Here is a 20,901-nt window from a genome sequence, read left to right on the forward strand (position 1 = left end):
ATGAGGGTGAAGCCAGCAGAAATTGCAGAGGCTGTGGGATAATAACTCTTGCTGCTTGGAGGAATGTAAGTAAAAGGAGAGGGAGAGCTGCTTTTCCGAAGCCTTTCCCCCATACAGATGGAAGCAGTTAAGATTCCTGCAGGAGCCAGGAGCAGCAAAGTTAACACATCTGGAAGTTTCCTGATGCCTGAAGTCAGGCCATGGTGAACAATGCTCACTGGGCTGAGCAGGCTCTGCTCGGCTGCTTTTATTGCACTTGGACTCATTTCAAGCTCTGGTCCGTGATTAATTGCACTTTTAAAAATAAAGTTCAAAACACTTCCCAGGAAGTTTGGGGAAGGCAGAGTGCTTCAGTGGCACCAGGAGCTCAGTGCTCAGTGCAGTTTCATTACAGCAGCCCCAGATACAGCTTGCATTAGCCACAGCTTCATTTGACATGGGATCTTGTAACCCCATTCCATCGTGGAGAGGGTGTCTGGCCTCCCAAGCCTCTCCAACACCTGCCCAACATGGTAGGGTTGCAGCAGGTGTTAGCCACGCTCTCCACCCATCTTGTTTGTGCAGTTAAGTCTGGGGCCAGGCTAGGACTGTAGATGTCCTCTGCCCCATGAAAATTAAAGAAAGGAGGAGCCTTGCCCCATCCCAGTGTGCTTCTGCCCATCTGTCCCAGGGCCTCACTCTAACTCATAACTAAAAAAAAAGATAATCTTTTGGGGGTGGGAGGGAAGGGCATAATTAGAAAAGCACATTCTTGGGATGCAAAAGACATTTCAGAGGACTGAAGCTAGGTCCTTGTTGCCATATAATGATGGTGGAGAGGCCAGAGGCAAGACTGAGAAAAGGAGAACAGTGGGTACTTTTCATTTCATACTAGGATGGAAGTAGGCTCGATCTCTTTGCTATAAAAAGAAGTGTATATTTGTGATAGAGAAGTGGCCAGCTGCTCTAATAGTGGTGGAGGTGTACAAATTAGACTGCCTGAGAGGAACCGGTGTGAATTGAATGGAGACCTGGAAGCCACGGTCATGGTAACTCATTAATACCTAACAAAAGGGTCTGTGAAAGGGTGTTGCACGTCCTACAGCCCCTCCAGGGCATCTCTCACATGAGATAGTGAGAACTAAAACTCACACATCCACAACAAGATTACTTGGAGCCAGTCACTCACAGGCACAAGGGATGCCCAAGGCTGTTTAACACTCTGTTAGCACGCAAAGTTGCTCCAGGAGCCAGTGAATACCTGTCAGCTCTTTGCAAATATCCTCTTCACTGCAAAAGACAGAGGTTGCTTTTTGTACAAAGGTCAGCAGAGTAAACAACGAAAGATGTGCTGAACTGCTGGAAAATTTTGCAGGCAGGCAGCAAGGAGAACAGGGAGCCGCCGGCACCATGGACTTGCCTTGGCAGTCTCTGCCATCAACATAGCCCTGCACACTTGGGCTTTCGGGTTGGGTTGTGCCCACACAACACAAAACCCGTGGAGCCCTGCAACCGCGAGGCACTGCTGCACACCATGCACTGAGGGGAACAGAGGCTGCACATGTGTGTGAACCACACAGGAGATGGGTCATCCTGTGGGCTTGTGGTGGGGCTCTCACTATCCCTGGGCTTCTGGCATTTACCTCCCATTATCAGGTATGTCTGAAAAAACACCCAGATCGGTAGCCATCAAAATGGGTGCGCTGTAGGTTTATTTTACAGCACGTCTGGAGTGCTCCTCCCTTTCTCCTCCGCCCCCTTCACTTCCTCTATTAAACTGTCTTTGCATCTTGTCTCATGTTAGGACCTGATCTGGAAAATGATTTAACTGCTTGCTTAATTTAATACACTGCAAGTCATTGTGTTGCAATCACAGCTGGCTGCATGGAGAGCTCACCCCGTGTGCCGGCACTGGCAGCAGGGCCTGCTCCGGAATGCTGAGACAGGGACTGAGCCTCCCCTGCAGGAGCTGGGCTGGGGGGCTCTTCCAGGCTGCTGCCTCCAGTGCTTTTTGGCTGCATCAACACCTAGTGAGTGATTTGGCTGGGGCACTCTGGGCCACTATTTGCCATGCTGCTGTAGTATTTTGGGGTTTCTTTGCACCTCAGGTCTCTTTTGTAATCTCAGTTTGGCTCGTCCTCGAGCTCTGCTCCGCTGTTACAGGGCATGGAGCACCCCGGGGCTGGGTGTGGGGTCGGTGTCCTGGCAGGTTCCTGCATGTCAGTGCAGCTGACTGAAATTCCACGGGGAGCACACAGCAGGCTGTGAGGTCACTGCTTGAAACAATAGCTTCCTCATTACAGAGTAGGGTTTTTTTCACCTATTTACCCATCATGCATGGATGCCTTCTGAGGTGAGGTCTGGAGCGTATGGGCCCTTAGACAGGCAGCACTCCTTCAGAAATGCTCTTCTGCTGCAAAGGGTTCAGATGCAGGGACTCATAGAGGGACTTCTAGAACCATAGAATCACAGAACTGTTTGGGTTGGGAGGAACCTTAAAGATCATTCAATTCCAGGTGTCTTGCCATGGGCAGGGACACCTTTCACTACAGCAGCTTGCTGAAAGCCCAATTCAACCTAACCTTGAATATTTCCAGTTCAAAATTTACCCAGTTCAGCACCACTGAAGGGTCTGTCTCCCGTTACCCTGAAAATCCTCAGGGTGGATTTTTTTCTGTTTGTCCAGCATCAGGGTCGCACTGCTGAGGGGATGCTCACTGGCAGGTACCTGCTGTGTGTAACTACAGCACCATGCACTGCTGTGGATGCTACCACAGTGCTGGTAATCATGACAAAAATAACACCAGGGGCTGCTCTGAACCCAGGGTGCTCAGCTGTTAGCTTAGTTTGCTCTGTGCTTTATCTCTTGTGTACTCTTTCCTTTACCCACAGCCCTGAAGGCATGAGTCTCTGTAGATTGAGGCTATATTGTATGCTCTTTTACATATATATCAAATAATAAATTAACAAGAAAGGGATTTTCCTGAGACAGATCAAGCTTCTTACCAGAGGCATGTATCAGAAATCACTGTACACATGTAAAATTGCGGGTGGAGCAAGCCCGCACATGGAAATACCGCTCTTCACAAGCAAGAAATTACCATGCTGTTTTGTTTTTCTGTTTCGCTTTCCTCCTAGGAATTTCTTTCTGCTTCCATGCTTTATCTTCTGACCGAATTTCATAGTGCATGGAGTAGAGGAATGTGCGTGGGAAACACTTGGCTGGCCGGGCTGTGTCTCCACCGCACACCCTCCGCTCCCACCGCCCAAGCGCGAAGCCCTTCCCAGCACTCACCGAAGTCGCTGTCACGCATTTCACCCGTGAGTCACTAATGTGCCTGATGTTCATGCTGCAGCTTGTAAGCGGTTAGTGCTTGTTCACACAGCTTTTCTTTTTCCTTTCCGCTGGTCCTTCTGATTCAGCTGATTTAGATGGCCGATGGCCTCCTCGCTTGCTCATGCTGCCGTTAGTCACAGACCAGCTCTGGGCTCACCAGCCGCCCAGGGGTGGGGAAAGGACAAGTGGATGGAGGCCAGTGTTTGGTAATCAGGGATGGGCAGGTGATTTCATGGCACCTCAAAAGAAAGCTTAAGCCTTGCTGGTACCATCTGCCTAAGCATTTCACACAGGAGGTGCTAAAAAGGGATCCCGGAGCTTTAGGGATAAGTGTGAGCTGGAAGTGAGCACCAACAAACCAGGGAAACAGGCTCTGCTGCCTCTGTTGGCAGGTGAGCAGCTACTGAGAAATGTTCATGCAACTCTGAGAAATAAAGGTCTGCTGCTTAGGCTGACTGGAGAGAGCTGCTTCCTCCCCAGTGATATTGTGGCCTTCAGATGTATGGGGCTGGCATGACTGTGGCTATCCATGGCATGAGAATACACCATTCCAGGTCTGTGTTCTGCGGGCTGGCTGCTGCAGTGGAGAGAAGACAGGCAGCAGAATTTGTTTGGTCTCTCACTGGGGCTCGTATGGGCAGAAGTGGTTATTGAGTGGCTGCATAGGGCAAGGTGGCATCCCTTTCTCCAGCAGGGATGCAATGGCCCAGAGGAGAGTCCTGGAATGGATGGAACAAACTGGCAGCATTGCCCTTTGCAATGGTTTGTACCTCTGCGACTCACTGTGCCACAGGGGAGTTTCTCTGTATTTTACCAATTTCAGGGCATCTGGGAGCCCTGAATCAGCAGCAGGGACTGCCTGCATGCACACAAGGCCATGCTGGGAGGGCTCTATGTTGGCCACTGATGACCCTAAAATTTCCCCCCTGGCATCTGTTAAAGTTTTTCTTGTTTTCAGGAAGGTCTGCTGCCTTCTTACCGACAGCAGTGAGAGCCCTCCACCACAGCACACAGAAATGAGATACCCTGACCACATGCTTGCTTTTTTCCTTTCCTCATGTTTACCTGGGATTGCAGCCAGATGGGCACTGGAAGTTGGTTTCTGGGAGCAGAATTTTGGACAGTGATAATCTAATCTGACCTCCTGTGTAACCCAGGTCAGGGAGTTTAACATGGTAATTCCTGCACGGGAAGGAATTATTCTTCCTGGCTGTGCCATGAACCCTGCTCAGCCCAGCAATTTGTGGTTGAATTAGGTATATCTACTCTTGGGTCTGAGGAAACAATGAATTTTTGAGTTTTTGTCTCCCTTGGTGGATATAGATCTGGTTTATTCCATTAGATTTTCTTCCCAGACACATTCAATAGAAGTTCTACAGCTGAATGAGATTAGAGGAATGAGACACCCCCCCACCGTAATAGAGGTGTAAGTTGGATGTGTACAAATATATTGTGCCACTAATACTTGAACCTTGAAAATTCTGGAGTAAAAAGGGTGATTATTACAATTGTGGTGATCTCCTGCAGATGACTGTGAGTTATTTGTTCACATAGTTGTGATTCAGAAGCTGTAGGAGCTGGGTGCAAATAATACAGAAGGAAGTTTATGACTTCCTCCTCCACTTCACTCCTCTGACCCTGCTTCTCTCCTGCCTCCACTTCTGATATTATTTTGGTTATATGAAGACTTGCAAGGGGATGATGGCTCTGTTTCATGGGGTACCCACTTGTGAAAACTGAGTCATGTTCTCCCACAAGAAGAGATTTTATCAGAGCGTCTCATCTCTTGCATAATATGAGAAAGAAAGACAAATAAGTTGGAGAAAGAAGACTAAGTGTTGAAAGCCTCAGAGATCTCAATCTGACCCCACCACTCATTAAATGACCAAAGGGAGATCACTCTCAGTCTTTCCAGCAGAAAGCTGCTCCAGAAACTGCTCCTTGCCTGCCTCTCAAGATAAATGAGTTCATATGGAAATATATTGTTTGGAGTATGCAGCCATTTGTGCATTTTTTTGTATTTATCTACACACATACTTACTTGAATAATACATACAAACAGATCCCTGCATATACCTGAGCTACTTCAGTTTGAACTAGGAGCTGTCAGTGCTCATAGCTTCCAGAAGAGGTGATATATATGTGTATATGTATGTTTACACACACAGCTTTCCCTGTTTTCCCTGCCAAAGACAGGAATCCCTGTGCCTTTGAGCAGCATGGAACAAGCATTTCCATCATGTTGGGACTGGCTAAACCGGAGAGAGGTGCAGACATAAAACAAAGCTATCCTGGTTGGGAAGGAGGAAAAATATCTAATTAACCAAATATACGCCCAGGACCTTAGTACAGCTGTGCTCCCTTTTTGTGCCACTGGGAGAATTTAATCCGTAGAGGGAGTTGATTTATTTTCTTCTGGTCTTTTCTAGCTGCAGATTCTGTCACTCTGCAAAAAACTCCTTCTTGCCCATAAAACTCTGTCTTCATTTTACCTAGTGGATTAGCACTGTTCAGTCTGTGGCCTTTTGCATCTGTGCAGCCATCTGAGAAAATAAGCCTTTTGCCAGATAGCTTAAATTAATAAAGCTGAATTTTTCCTTCCACCAAGGCCAGCAAACTGAAAAAGGCAGAAGCCCTCCAGAGTGATTTTAAACATACAGGTCAAAGGGAGAGAAAGACAGAGGAGAAAGGGCCTGTACAAAAGTCAGGTGAGGAACGAATGACAAATGTGTTTGCATTTGTTGTCTTGTTCCTTCTTCTAATTCTTCATCCCATTTCCTTTTCCATGGGTGAGTGAGGTAAGTGGGTCTCAGGTTGTCTGTGTTTAGTGGAGTACAAGGAAATCCTGTTGCAAAGCACATCACTTATGGCACAGTTTGGTGGTGTAGGTTTTACAACATTCAGGGAAGGAAGATCTTTTCATTGGCAGCTGAAACATCCTACATAAAACAAGGCTGTGCCTTCTCCCTGCAGTCACTGCTTGTGGCTCACTGAATAAGAAGCTCTCTTTAAAAAGATACACTCAGCCTGGAGACAAGTGATCAGCTGGAATGGATGGAAATCAAAACAAGGCTCTCAGTTTTGTTTTTTTTTCCTCTTGGCACCTGATGAATTTTCCCCATGTAGAATAATTTGGAGCCAGGATTTTTTTTCTAGAGCTCCAAGATCGTTACTTTGCCTGTTCACACACTTTCTTTTTCTAACAGAGTTTTATTTTTCAAACCAATTTTTCATCAGACCAGTAAGTGAGGAGCTTGTGGAGACCTGCTCACATGTGAACCTGGAGAGTGGAGGGGAAAACCCAAACCAGTATTGCTGCATCACTAATGGTGCAGAGGCTCAGATAACAATTATGGCTGCTGGATATTTAGGCTCTGCATTTAACCCACCTTTCCTAGCTACCTTTGCAGCTCACGTTTAAACAACAAGCACTTTCTCTTTCCCAAGGCTTTTCCTTAATTGGATTTTTGTTGTGCTTTTTTCTCATCTGTGGCTTAAGAAACTGTAAAAAAATAGCTTGGAGGAACCAAAAAGAATCTGCACTTTAATTTCAGGCAGGAATTACACAGCTTTCCTAAAAAGTCATTTTGCTTCTTGCTTACAGGATGGGAAGGGAAGGCATTTTGTTCTGCACAAGTTGGTGATGATCCTGAAATGCAAGTTTAAATCAGCAACTGCATTTAAATCAGCATTTACGGTAAAGGGAAGGGCTTTGGGTAGGTGATGACTTTTATACTCTTTGCCCTGTACCTTTTCCTGTGGTCTGCTGGTCCCACAGGGTAACAGAGCTGGGCCTGGCACAGAGGCTGCTTGACTCCTGTTCCCAGTGGCTGAACCATGCCTGTCCATAATAACTCCACTACTGTGGGTTAAACTGAGGACTTCACACCAGGCTGTGTAGTCCTTTGTCTCATGAACAGCCATGTCACCTGGAGCAGAGGGCACAGCCCTGCCCAGGAGGGGAGGGTGAGCACACCACTGACTAAAACCCCTTTATCCACAGCATTACTGAAAGCATCCCCACTGAAAATAAAAACATCCTCTTCTGCCCCAGCACAGCTGAAGGGGTGCAGCAGAAGGTGATAGCAAACTGGGTAGGATGCCCACCAAGAGCCCTTCAGAAGCCAAACAAGCAGTGCACAGGGGCTCACTGCTTTTCCAGTAGATCCCTGCAATAACCTTTCAGTCAAGAAATATATTTCAAATAATATGGTGGGCAACTCGATACTGGCAATGAGGGAATTGAAAAATATTTTGCACCTCATTGCATAGCAAGATTTCTCAGTACAGAGCTATAAACTGCTCACACTGTGCTCTGGAGTGATCAGTCTCCACGGCAGTATATCCTACAGAGGTTTTTCAATAAAATTAAGGATTTAACCTTCTTCAAGAGAACTACTGACAGGTGCTGTGTGTATTCCTGCCCCTGTAAGATTTTCATGCTCTTGTGTCCTAATAGACTCACAAATGTATACAAACATTGATCCTCATAGCACAAATGCTGCTGAAAATTCAAGAGCAGTGCTTGTTTTGCCATTGTATAGTTTTGCCAGTTTTCAAAATGCACTGGACACCAATTGCCAGCTTCTTTGAAGAAGCATTCACTCACAGGCCTTTAGTCAGAAATGCTGCAGATTTGGTGATTAAGGGATGGTGAGTTTTTTCTCAAGCCACACCAGTCACTGTGATGGCAGCTGAGTTCAGACCTGAACTCCTGATTTGGGGGGTGTAGCAGTACCCCTCTGAATAAATAACAACACTCAGTGGGCATCCTGAAGTCACTGAGTGCTAGAGAGCTTTCTTCTTCTCTCCAGAAGATTGCAGCATCAGGTTGTGTCAGAGCTGCAGCTGCTGCCAGGGATAGGACTGCTGCCAGACATCTGGAGACATGCTGATTTCTACTCTGCTTTTCTGGACTTTGTGGCCTTATAAAAGAAGCAATCAACTGTCTTTCATAAGAACACGGCTTTGCATTGTTGCAGCGTTTTTCACTTCCAAATCATTTTACAAACATTCAGTGGTGCGTCACAACACACCTCCAGTGGGCTATGGATATGTTTTATCTTAATTTTGTAGTTGTATTTAATCAAACAAACAGGAAACTACTTTCTTGTCAATCTTCATTTTGTGGCCCTCAGGCTAGACCCACAGGCACAGTCCTGTCCTCTGTCTGTCTTGGGGTTGGTCTATAATCAGCCTGGGATGGCATTGCTGCAGAAAAACAGCCCAGAGAATGATCTGAGGGCAAGTTACCAATGCCAACACCAGGCCTAGAGTGACTGAATGTCATTGTTTTACTTCCAAGTGTAGATGTTTAAGATCTTGGGTATTTGCAATCTTCTCCTCTCAGTCTGTTCTAGACAGTGAATAACATTTTGTAACCACAGCTCATCCTCTCTGACCAAAGGGCTTGTTTTAAAGGCATCCATTCCCTCCAGTTTATAGCCACACAAGCCAACAGAAAATGACCCAGTGATAAAATGTGGTTGTATAAATCTCTCCCAAAACATATTTTCATTATCCATTAACTGCTTGTAGTCAACAGTGAAGAACAGGTAATAGATATCAGGAAAACAGCAACAGGATGGGTGAATGCTGATCCTGGAGGAGACCAAAAGACCCCATAAGCTGCCAGCATGCTGCTGGGAACCTGGTGCTCCTGTCCCTTCAGTCAGAACAGATTTTACACTCCCCAGGGGACCTAAATAATACTTAGTGATGACGCTGTGTATTCTTTTTTCCCATCCTGCATCAGCGTATTCACACATCCATATGATAAGCTTTTAAAACTGTAGTTCTTTTAATTTTAGTGAATAAAACATACACAAATACCTATAAAATATGTACAGACTGCCAAGAGAAGTTGTGGATGCCACATTCCTGGAAGTGCTCAAGGCCAGTTTGGATGGGTTTTTGAGCACCCTGGGATAGTGGAAGTTGTTCCTGCCCATGGTGGGAGTGTTGGAACTGGATGATCTCTAAAGCCCCTGTCAACCCAAACCATTCTAGAATTCTATGATTCTGTGATAACCATCAGACCACTGTCTGAAGCTTCCAAACAACCTTATTTTTGATCAAGTGTACTCACTTGTTACGTGATGATGCACTGAGATTTTAATTGTGGTTAGAAAGCTAAATAAGTCACGAAGGCTACAGCTTTGAGTCCCATCTCTGTTGCTCAGACTTCCTGGTCAGGATACAGTTCAGCAAAACATGCCATGCTTATTTTCAGACTGTATTTTTCAGAGTCTCTGTGTAATTAAAAAGGCTGCAAAAAAACCCTGACTGTTCAAGGAGGGCAAACTCGTGGAAGCTGGAGTGCTTGGTCTCTGTGACTCACATGTCAATAACCTTTTAACATGAGAGTTTGACAAAGGCCAATGACTCACTTCAGAGGAAAATCCCACCATGGGATGGTAGTTCCTGATTCTCAAAGACTCTTTAAACTAAGCATCATGGTGCATCTGCTGAGAGGTTAAACCCATGAATACTGCTCAGGTTTCTATTTAACATTTAGAGGCTAAATATCACATCTGAAAACACTGCTCTTGTCCTTGCCCCTCTACCAGACTCCACAATTAACCCATCCATATGTGTTTGTAAAGCACAGTAAGACAAATAAAGGCTGAATTTCCCAAACTGTGGCCACAGCATATGAACTTATAGACATAAGCAGAAAACTTCTCCACATCAATGGATTTCTTGCTTGTCTGGATCACTTGCATGTCTGTGTTTCCTGTTGCTATTAAGAATTACAGCTGTAATCCTACAGGAATGGTTCTTTAGTTTTTAAAGTGCAGCTAACCATCAGGCAGGCAAGATAGCGCAAGCCACAAGGACTGAGCTCGTCTGTGATCTCACCGCATTACACAATACTGTGAGGAGCCCCAGTGGTGTAACATTGCACAGAACAAGCTCCAAGGAGTTTGGGGGTTAGAGACAGTCCTGAAGAATTATTTTGTGTCATGGGAGAGAGAAATGGGAATGAGCGGGATTTCAAAGTCCAGATTACCATTAGGCCAACAAAACACATTCCTGTAGTCTGCAAGTATACAAAGACATCATAGCTGGCTCATTTCCTTCCCTCTTGCCTGTAGCAGCCACAGCTCCAGACCTACTTTATTTGCACTGCATCAATGTGTCAATAAAATGTGGCTGTGGGGCCTCATCCTCACCCAGTAGGTGTGAGGTAGCTCTGTGTGAACACCAGCCAGGGCTCAGGCTGGCAGCTCTATCCTGGGCAGGGAAACATTATTTCCATTACATTATCTCTTTTGTATATTGGCTTTTCTTTTTTCCCTTGAAGGTATTTATATTTAAACCATAAAGTATGATCAGATTCAAACTTGTTCTGGACTAGCTCTCCTCAAATGGGTTTGTATTTTAAGTTTCTTTTCAATTTTCCCATGACATTGATATGTCTGCTTGTAGGGAAGCACAGTGATAGGCAGGCTGGGCTTAAATCCACCAAATTCTATTTGGATTTATATTATCACTGAACTCCTGCCAGGGGCTGAGGCAATGGCAGGCTGAAGGCTGAGGGAAGAGCTGAGGACCCAGGGGAGATGGGGTCACTCTGGAAGAGCAAGAGAGAAAACAGAGGTCTGAAAAACAGGGGTCCTACCCTAAAGCCCGGAAGGTGTAGAAGGAAAAAGAGCTGTTAACCTACCCCTTGCAGGGATTGCTGTCCAAGGCACACAGGAGATATTTTGCTCTCCAAGCCTTTGCTGGTCCTTGTGTTTCAGAGCTTCTCTTCTTTTTCAGGGCTGACCCCTGGATCCCCTCCCTGCTGCTGAGGGTGGAGCAGACTTGGATGCCCTGGATGTCTGCACTTACTTCTGCTGCCTCTGTGTATCATGGCAGGGGAGGGGGGTTATGCCATTTTACTGGATTTTGGATGATACCTCATATGTTTACTGGACTTTGCCCTCAGCTGTGGTGAACACAGCCTTTAAAAGAAACTTCAGACCCATGTGTGTGCTCAGTGCTTTACAGAACTTTCATGTTTCCCAAAATGCATCCTAATGTCCATTCTATTCCTTCCTGGGAGCCTTCGTGCAACAACCTCCTGCAGTTGTTTTAGTTATCTGTATACTTTTCTCCTTGAATCAGATGACTTCTCCCTTCCTAGACAGGTTACACAAAGTATTACCCAGACACCATGAGTCCTTCCGCCCCCAGCAATTGCCACACAGCTCCTTGCTGAGCCTCTCTTTCCATAAATAATACATGCCCAGATTTCTTAAATTCTTAGTCATCTTCCTTGATTCAGATACATGTCAATGACCTCTGTTATGACAAACAAGTACATCTGCAGCTGGAATCCCATTTAATGACTTTTTTCTCTTATTATAGAAATATATACTGTAGTCCTTCATGGGTGGAGCAGGGAAATTACCATAATGGTTTCTGCGCCCCGTTAGAGCTTTGACCTGGTTTAGCATAGGCTGGCTCACATCACCTCTTACTCAATGTTTTCCATGGATGAAGTGCAGACAAGCCACATACAAGGAGCTCTTGGATCTGTGTCACATGTGATGAGACAGGAGAGGATGGAGGGGGTTCATGCCAACTAACTGAGATGCTCTAGCTGAACTCCTAATTACCCAGTCTTGACCCACTTGGTTTAATCCAATCCCCTTGTCTCTGTCAGAGTGACATATTTGTTTTTCCCACATTGCTCTCTACAAACGCTGGTACAAGAACAGCTTCACCATAAATGCGGTGAGTGGAGCAAAGACATCATCTTCTCAGCATGGATCATCTTTATGGGTGTGGTAACAGAAGTGAGATTCCCACGCTCAGCCCAATGAAATCCAGTGGAAACAATGAGACCAGAAGCAGAAGCACATAAGATTGATTCCAGTTTAACCAGTAAAGTATCAGTTACCAGTTAACAGTTCATTTTTCTCCACAGAACACTTTCTTCCAGAAGAGGATCTCCTTTATGTCCATATTGACTTTGTCTCCAAAATGTCTTTCTCCCTGTGGAAAGGCAAACTGTCTCATGCTGCTTTTTATGGCAAGTAATACACACATCCTTAAGAAGGAATGGATGCTTTCCCCACCTTTTTTACCCTTATAGCATCTGAGGACCAAAGCCTCCTCCCTGTGCTGTCACATTTGCCATGCAGTACTGCTGTGCTGCTAAGCAGGGGGCCTGCTTTTCCAAATTTCTCCATTCCAGAGATCTGCTATTTTCTCATGTCCTGACCTGCTCTGTTTCCACATACATGAACATCCTCCTTCTCCCACCCTCTCAGTGGGGGTAGCTCATGGCCCTGCCACACTCCTGTGTTTCTCCTATGAGGAGACACTCTCCATCCTCTTTACAGCCACTCCATAAGTACTGGAACACTGTGATGAGCTTTCCCCTAAGCCTTCTCTTCTCCAAGGAGAAGGGACCTAACTCCTTCAGTCTTCCTGCCAAACCCCTGTGTTCAGAGCATGTCCTGCCAGACATACCATGTTTATACAGGATCTCCTTGCACAGCCCCTATTTACTGCCTGTGACCCTGCCATTCTCCCATGTTTACATTCCATGGCCCCTATTTACGTACTGTGACATCCTAGGCCCTGCTGCTTGTCCGTGTTTTAGTCTCCCAACATCTGTCCCTCACTGCACCTTTGCTCTTGGGTTCAAAGTGTAAAATGAAATGCAGTCACATAAGCAGAAGATTAAAAAACCACAAGTGAAACAAGGCACCTAAATCCTTGCGTACTTCTGCTGAGGTCCTTGATAGGAATTGATCCTTCCATCGCCCTTGATATGCAGCCAGTGGACGCTTTGAATTGTGTGGGATGCAGAGATCAAAACATGCACATTTAATGAGCTCATTTCCAACAATATTTTGAAGTTGTCTTTTTCTGGTCTGTCTCCTAAATTCTCTCTGGCTATACTTTGCATTTCCCTCATTAGAAAAGTGCTCTTCCAGTCAGGCTGCTGACATTGCAGAGAAAGCTGCTGCCTTCGATTGGAAGCTGAAACATAATTTGGGGTGCCTAAACTTACACACACAGAGTTCAAACTCTCAAACATCAATTGAACTTTTTAACCCAAGTAGCTCACTAAAATTCAGGATTTTGTAAAAGAAATCCAGTTACAGAGAGAAAGCTGGAGATGAGTTCAAACATTTTTAGACAGCTGCTTTGTCACAAGAAAGTACAAAGTCCTACTTTCCTGAAGACAGGAGCAGCAACTTCATGCAGAACTGGCTTTCTTTGAATCACAGTTCCCAAACTATGTGAGCTTTTCCCAGGTTTTCTCTCCTGCACACTGCCCAGCAACACGTCTTTGATTTTGCAGGCTGTCTGCCTGCCTTTCCTGCAGCTTCAGAGCTGGGTGTCTGCTCCTCAGCCATAGGCTCACCCACTGCTCTGTTTGCACATCCAGACTCCACATGATCCATGGAAAAATGTCCTCACTGGGATCTATCAAATTCCTATGTTATCAGTGCCTTTCTCTGTGCTTACTTTGGGCTTTTGAGGCTCCTGGTTTCCTAAAAGACCTCTCACAGTTAAATTAAACAAAGGCTAGGGAAATGTACTAGTTTGAAAACAAACTAGTGGGAAACACCAAGTCAGAATAACAATTTAATAGGGAAATAAAATAAGGAAAAACAAAAACCAAAAATAAAGGCAGAAAACACTGGGTTAAACTGATAGAGTCAGGCTACAACCAGACACCCTGTTAATCAGGGCTGTGGCTGCAGTCCTCTGAAGCAGTGATCCTGTAGAAAAAGGGTCTGCTCTTCCTCAGAAGGTCCAGTGGTGGCTGTGTAGCTCCTGTCCTCTGGAGATCCAGTGGAAAGGTTGTCTCTGGTGTTCAGAATCTCAGATTATATCCACGATGGGATGCTTGGTTCCTCCCTCTGGGTGGAGCATCTCACAGTGGGGTAATGAGTCATGAGGCCAGGTGTTGATTAGGCTCATTAACAGAAGATGGTCTGGAGGGAGTTATCTCTGAGTCATGTGGCAGGACAATGATGGGCCATTAACAGAAAGATAGTCTGGGGGGAGGAGGCAAGGAAACACTGCCCCACCTGGTTTCAGCAGCTCCTGTGGATGGTAATAGAATACACTGCAACCCAGGACAGGAAGATATGCTGCCCAGGAGCTTTTGCTCAGCCTCCATCACAGCTTTCTGGTTTCACAGCCAGGCTGACATCCCCTTCCCTGTGCTGGTGACCCACTGGAGAGGCTTCAGCCAAGTGTCCTCCAATATCCTGTCAGCCTGGGGTCAGTGCCAACCCTTCCAGAGCTGCCAGACCAGGCTCTCCTATACCTGCTTCTCTGCTCTCAGCCTGACTACTTTGAGGCTACTCACACAAGTGGCAGATCTGACACAAGCCTCCCATAAAAGGGCTGGACCAGCATGGGACTAAACAGTTTCTGCTGCCAGTGTGGTGGCTGGGAGGGATGCCCACAGCCCCGGGCACTCCAGGAGCACAAAAGGTCAGATTTCAATCAGCACCGAGCTCTGGCTGTAATGAGGATGTTGGCCTGCACTTAAAAAAGCTTGAACTCATCAACACTTGGAGTGTTGTGCTGTCAGGCTCAATTAATATCGTTATGCATTGTCCTGCTATGTGACCCAACTCACAAATTGTTTCTTTCCATCCCACAACGGTTTGCAGACAGAAATAAGCCCAATTCATGAGTGTATGAAAGGCATATGCGCAGTGGCTTCATGCATGCCATGGCTCACGGATATCCCGTGCTGTCCATCAGCAGTCCAGTGAGAGCTGCTGTCCCATTATACACAGCAACAGTACTCTCCAAACTGCAGTAAGGAATTAGAACTTAATGGAACCACACACTTCCCCTCCTCAGAGCCCTGCAGCTCACGTGTGGCTGCTCAGGTGTGCAGTGCTCACTGGATGAACACACCACAGGTTATGATTTCTGATACTGCAGCACACGTGCTGTTAGAAGAGTGCCTTTTGTTTCCTCAAAATTCACCTGGTTACAGTGTGCAGCCATAGCTTTTATTATCCCTTTCTTTTTTTCAGGTTTCAGTTTTGCAAAACAAATGCATATACTGTAGTCAAACTCCCATCACTCTTGTTTTTGATAATTTGAGGAGGCTGAGTCTGTATTTCTCATTAGAAGTGTTTTGCTCGGCTAATTCCCGTGACACTTTTCTTAACTTCTCCAGTTTGCCAGAGTACTTTAAAAAGGGCACCAGATCTGCAAGAATTTTTTTCAGGATCAGCTTTAGACAATTAGAGAGGCAAAATATCTTCTCTGCTGCTACTAAACAACTTCCTTGCTTGTACAGACAGAAATTGCTTTATCATTTTCTGTCACCGTGGGAGTTCATACTGTGTTGCTTGACAGATAGGATCCCTCAATCCTTCTGGTGTAACGGCTTTTCAGAGGCAGCCTCACTCTGCAGATGGTCAGCGTCCTTTGCTATGAAATCTGTCATTTTCCATCTCTCTAATTTAAAACACAGGTTGTTCAAATCGGCTCAATTTAGCTCTCTCTCCAGATGATTCTGGATGACAGCCTTATCGTCATCATTATTTATCATTCTGTCAAACTTTGTGTCACCTACAGCAATATCTCGGCAGCTTTTCTTGTACTTGCTCCCAGAACAGTGTAGAAAATTTTGAGTAGCATTGAGTATACACTGATCCCTGCAGTTCATCATTAGATGATTCCCCACTGACAGTCACTGTTTGAGACAGTGTTCACAGTCCAATTAATGTGTGCTTTACTGGCAGTGTGTGCTGGTCTTTATAATAGCAATGCTACAGGAGCACCAAGCTCTGAAAAGGCCTGTTTACCACCACCACGCAGCTGTTCAGTCTCGCCAATAATTAAATGAAACTAGTCTGAATAAGACAGTGAACCATGAATTATGTTCTTATTGGTGCCTTCTTTGTGAAATAAATCTTGCTAATGGAATTATTCCCATTACCTTGGCTGAGAGTGGTGGGATACCTGGCCTGTAGTAATGCAAATAATCTTGATTTCCATGTGTGACTGCCTTAACATGGGACCATTTCTTCCCTCTTGAACTATCCAGGTTTTCCAATGTATCATCAGTGCACTAAGTCTCCCTCCCCTAACTCCTCTGTGGCTCTAGAGTTCAAGTTACCTGGACCCACTGATTCTCTGACAAGTTCACCATTGTGCTGTTAATGGACCAGGAAGCCATAGAAACCCTCTGTTCTCTCTCTTGCCAGTACAGAAATACTTACTGAATGGTTCTGCTTTCTTCAGTGGATCTCCCAAAAGGAGGTTTCTGATTGCAATTTTACAAGGAAGTTTCACAGTCTGGTCCCTGTGCCAAGCTCCCCGTTCATGTAGGCTGTTTTTGTCTGGCTCAGCTCTATCTGGGTATAAGGATGTTGGCAAACAGGACTGGCAGAGACTTGCTGTGATATAATCTTGTGGCCTTATGATATAATCCCTTTCACAAACTGTTTAAGCTTAGAACTGACTGGACTGTTTGTTTCTCTGGGAAAGGCTCAGAGAGTGACATTCCTCTGGAAGAAACTTCTTTCCAATTTCCAGCCTAACCTTATTCATGGCTAGCTTATAAATAATTTGCTGCACCAACATTTTCCTTTTCCTTAAGCATCTTTTCTATGTTTCACATGTATTCTCATGTTGTATAACAGCCATATTATACAACACAATCTTGCATGTGATTGTTTAAGGAGCCAAGGTATTTTTGTTTCTCCATGTCTAATAGACTCCCAGTTCTTCCAGCCATTCAAGCTACTCTTCTCTGAGCTTGCTCCAGTTTGAATCCATCTTTCCTTACTTTAGGATGACCAAATGAGGTCTTATTGAGGCTTTGCACAACAATACTGATATTTCCTTTTTTTTTTTTGCTGGAGATACTTCACTTGATACGCCCCTCCTCTTGAATGCCTTATTTCACGCATTCTTGCTTCTTCTTATGGGATGGAGATACCGAGGAAATGGCAAGAAAAGTAAAAATAAAAGTACCTATAAAATAAAACACAGACTGTGATTTCCAAATTCTCCACAGTATTTTAGGGTTGTAATGTGACTTTCATGGGTTTCTCAGCTCTAGTGCAGTTTCCTGTAGTGCTTAGGTGGGTGATGTACCTGTGACCCTTACATCCAAATTCTGACAAACGCCTACCTGCACATTTAGGTCCTTAAAACACCTGACCTTAAGCACATGGAGTACCTCTTAAAAAGGATTCACTTAAAATCACTTAAATACATTTTAAGCAATTCGCTCAGAGGTCATACAGTGGGCATGGTGTGCAGCTCTGAGAGCAGTGTAGATGGGATGTGTCAGTAGTGACTAATCATGGCTGTATGGAAAGTCTCCAAAGTATTTGGTTAAAAAAGGAACAGTAGAATTTTCCTTAAATAGTCTTATACCAGGAAAAACTAACAGCAGTTTTTCCTAGAAGATTGAAAGATAATTCACTGACAGACCTTGATACAGAAAAAGAACATGTGTAGGATCCCCGGTCTTCTCACTTGTATCTCCTCTGGGAATTGAGTGACCAATATTTTTATGGTATTGGCTGTGCTCTTTTTATGTCCTGCTTATTACTTTACAGGTTACAGAATATTGTCCTTTCTGCCATCCATGAAGGATCCAGCTTCCCACACACAGAAAGGGAATACCCAAAAAGGCCAGCAGGGAGGAGAGGAGGCAGAGAATGGTCGCTACATGAGGAAGATCCATGTGTGCCTCAATTCATCTACCACTAGAGGCAACTGAGGACTTGGAGATACATGTCTGTAAAATCATGAAGAGGGCCAGCTGAGAAGAACTGCCTGCTTTTACTGTCACTACAAGATGAAAACAAAGATAAGAGATGCAAATTCAAAACTCACAGAATGAAATGCTTCTTTGCACAGTGCCTGAGCCCGAAAGCTATAGGCATGTGTAGGCTGATAGAGTACATGGGGCAAGTGTCATGCTACATTTGCATTTTCCTTATATTTTTCCCTAGGTGTCCATTTTTGATCCCTGTTGGCAACATGATTTTTGGCTGGCTGAGCCTTTGGTTGGAGCTGACACGAATGTTTTCTATCTTTGTGCAGAGTAGGTGCATGTCTGCTCAGTTTCACCAGCACTGCACCGTCAAACACAGGCTCTTGACCTACTTCCTTATGGTACTGCAAGGATCGGGAAGCAGGAGAGAGGTTTCAGTGGAACTGTTCTTGTTCCTGGCTTCTGTCCTTGGCAAATCTATATTGCAGCAGGCCTGAGATCAACTGCATCTCTGATCACAATGGGTTTGCATTGCTATTAATCGTTTTCTCCTGCTTGACAGTTGTGTGCCATGGTGGCTGCCCCTCATCTATGACAGCACGGCTTTATGTTACAAATAAAGTCATTTTGGGAGGAGTTGGTGTTTAAAATAGTGCTCCTGCTTTGCTTTCTCCTCCACCCTTGGCTGCACAGTCTCTTCCCACCTCTCCTCTGCTTTGCCACTCGTCTTACTCTACAGTAAGCTGATTCAGGGATTCAGTCTCCTAGAAATTGTTTCTTATATTGTGGGGTTATGGTTCCCAAGGGTTAGCACCGCAGCATGGTTCACAATGAGGTCAGGGTACTGTTACTGGCCCAAGGGAACACTGGGAGGGGATAGGAAAGGGGAACAGGAATACGCTTTTCATGAACAACTCTTAGATTCTGCATCATGAACCCTTTATCCCAGAGAACTCTGAATCTGCCTGGATGGAAAGTTTACACTTCTGTCCATATCAATTCACTGTGGAGACAAATTTGCATACTATAGTCCTCTGAAAGATGGTTTTTCTTAAAAAAATTGATATTTTCCCGTGTTTTCGTCTCAGGCATTAATTTCTTGGAAACAAAAACCGTTGTTAGTCACGTCTGCATGAAAGACATATTAAAATATGACTGTTGGGGATAAAATAATTAACCAGTAATTAAATTTATGGCAGCATTTTTCAAAACAGAAAATCAAAACTGTGCTTGCATTACAATATTGATATAAAGCCTCCACTCTAATAATGTTAGGTATCTAATAGCAATTTCAAGCATTTAATTAGACTAATTCTTCAGGTTAATACATCATCTTGCACTTCAAATTATCTTTATGCTCTTTACAAACAGCTAATAATTAAGCCTTATGTTACTCCTGCCAAGTCAGTTAATAGTATTATACCAGGGATATGAAGTCCAAAGGGGTTTGACTGTTTCCCCTCCTGTCATGCTTCCCTGAGGAGGCAAAGGTTTGCTCCAACCTTATGTTCCTCTGCCTGGTGCTGAAGCTAGATGACAGGGACCTGGGCCCTAGAGGAAGGTGACCAAATTATGCCAAAAGAGTCAATGGTAACAAGCTGGGAGTGCTTGGAGTCAAGTGGGAAATAGGTTGGAGCAGCTTATATTTGGGGTTCCAGTCACCTGGAGGTGGACACTGCTGGGACTCGATGCATTTCAGAAACATCTGGGTACTTTTAGCTGGTGTAAGAGAGAAAAGGGGAGTGGGAGGAAGAGCAAACAGCACAGGGCAATGCCAGGATTGCTGGTGATGGTCTCCGTGATGGACTCAGACAGAACCAGGGTGTGATGAACGGGCAGGTGGCTGCCAATGCTGCCAGCCTGGCATAGGCACCAGCTTGGTGATATGCTCCAGGACATACCTCTTCCCTTGCCAGCCAGGAAAAGCTTTACATGGGACTATGAATGTGGTTCCCTACATGGGTTGTTCCTTATCATCAACCATTTCTCACATTTCTCCTGGGTTCCCTCCTCTTGCCCATTAGCCTCCTCTCAAGCCACTCTCTGCTTAAGGGGATGGTCATTTTCCGGCCCCTAGCACAAGGCACAAAGGCCAGAGAAGTCCAGAGAAGACACAGTGGCTTCCTCAACACCTGAATGAGTGCAGAAACACCACAGCTTGCGGAGAACTCCCAGAAAGGAGTAATCAGTCTAGGTCTGACCTTGTCCTCACCATGGGCAGATGGAAACTCATGTCTTCCCCTTGCCAGGAGCATTTTGTGTCGTTCCAGCATTAGGCAAAACATAAAGTTAAACCAGGAGAGGGGAAGGTTGAGCCCCAGTCTTTTGGCTTGTCACAGCCAAGCAAAACAGCTCTCACTCCAGTTTCTCCAACATCTACATTTTAAGCAGCATTATCCCTGTTCTGCTACTTATCCATGTCCAGGGAAGTGCCCTGCTCTGAAACCTGAATGCATAAAGGCTTTTGAAGGTCAAAGCTCAATATCTTCCACTGTCCCGACTCTATGCTGGTTTGAGATAGGGCTAAAGAAGTCTGAATTATGCAGTTTTGAGCCCCCCGCCCCCAACAATTTTCTTCATGTATTCCAGCACCTGCAGGTGTTTGACTCTGCTCTGCCAAATCAATTTGACTGTGACACTTCTGCCAAACCTTGCTGGAGTGGCATAGGATATAATGAATGCTTACCCAAAGTACAAAGATGATTTCATGTAGGGCACTTGTGAAGTTAAAGTGATATGTAACCTGCAAAACAAGTTTAATTAAATGCTTTTAATTGCTGTGAGTTATGTAACCACATTAAAACAGTGGCATCAACACAAAAACATTGACGATAAGCTAGGATTTTTCAAGTTGAGATAGTCAAAA

The 20,901-nt window shown here is 45.0% G+C and overlaps 1 long non-coding RNA gene across 2 annotated transcripts; it reads left to right on the forward strand.

Annotated features, from left to right (window-relative positions):
• The first annotated feature begins 1,377 nt into the window (after nt 1-1,377).
• Nucleotides 1,378-11,408, forward strand: LOC120411752. Of its 2 annotated transcripts, none has more exons than XR_005604265.1 (4): nt 1,378-1,635; nt 3,118-3,300; nt 6,921-7,032; nt 11,081-11,408. It is a non-coding gene; the product is annotated as an uncharacterized LOC120411752 (long non-coding RNA). The 2 variants fall into 2 exon arrangements; XR_005604264.1 differs by lacking the exon at nt 1,378-1,635 and adding an exon at nt 1,878-2,009.
• Nucleotides 11,409-20,901: the final 9,493 nt, after the last annotated feature.

The sequence above is a fragment of the Corvus cornix genome, chromosome 3 (assembly GCF_000738735.6).
Source record: "Corvus cornix cornix isolate S_Up_H32 chromosome 3, ASM73873v5, whole genome shotgun sequence".
In the NCBI taxonomy this organism is placed as follows: Eukaryota; Metazoa; Chordata; class Aves; order Passeriformes; family Corvidae; genus Corvus; species Corvus cornix.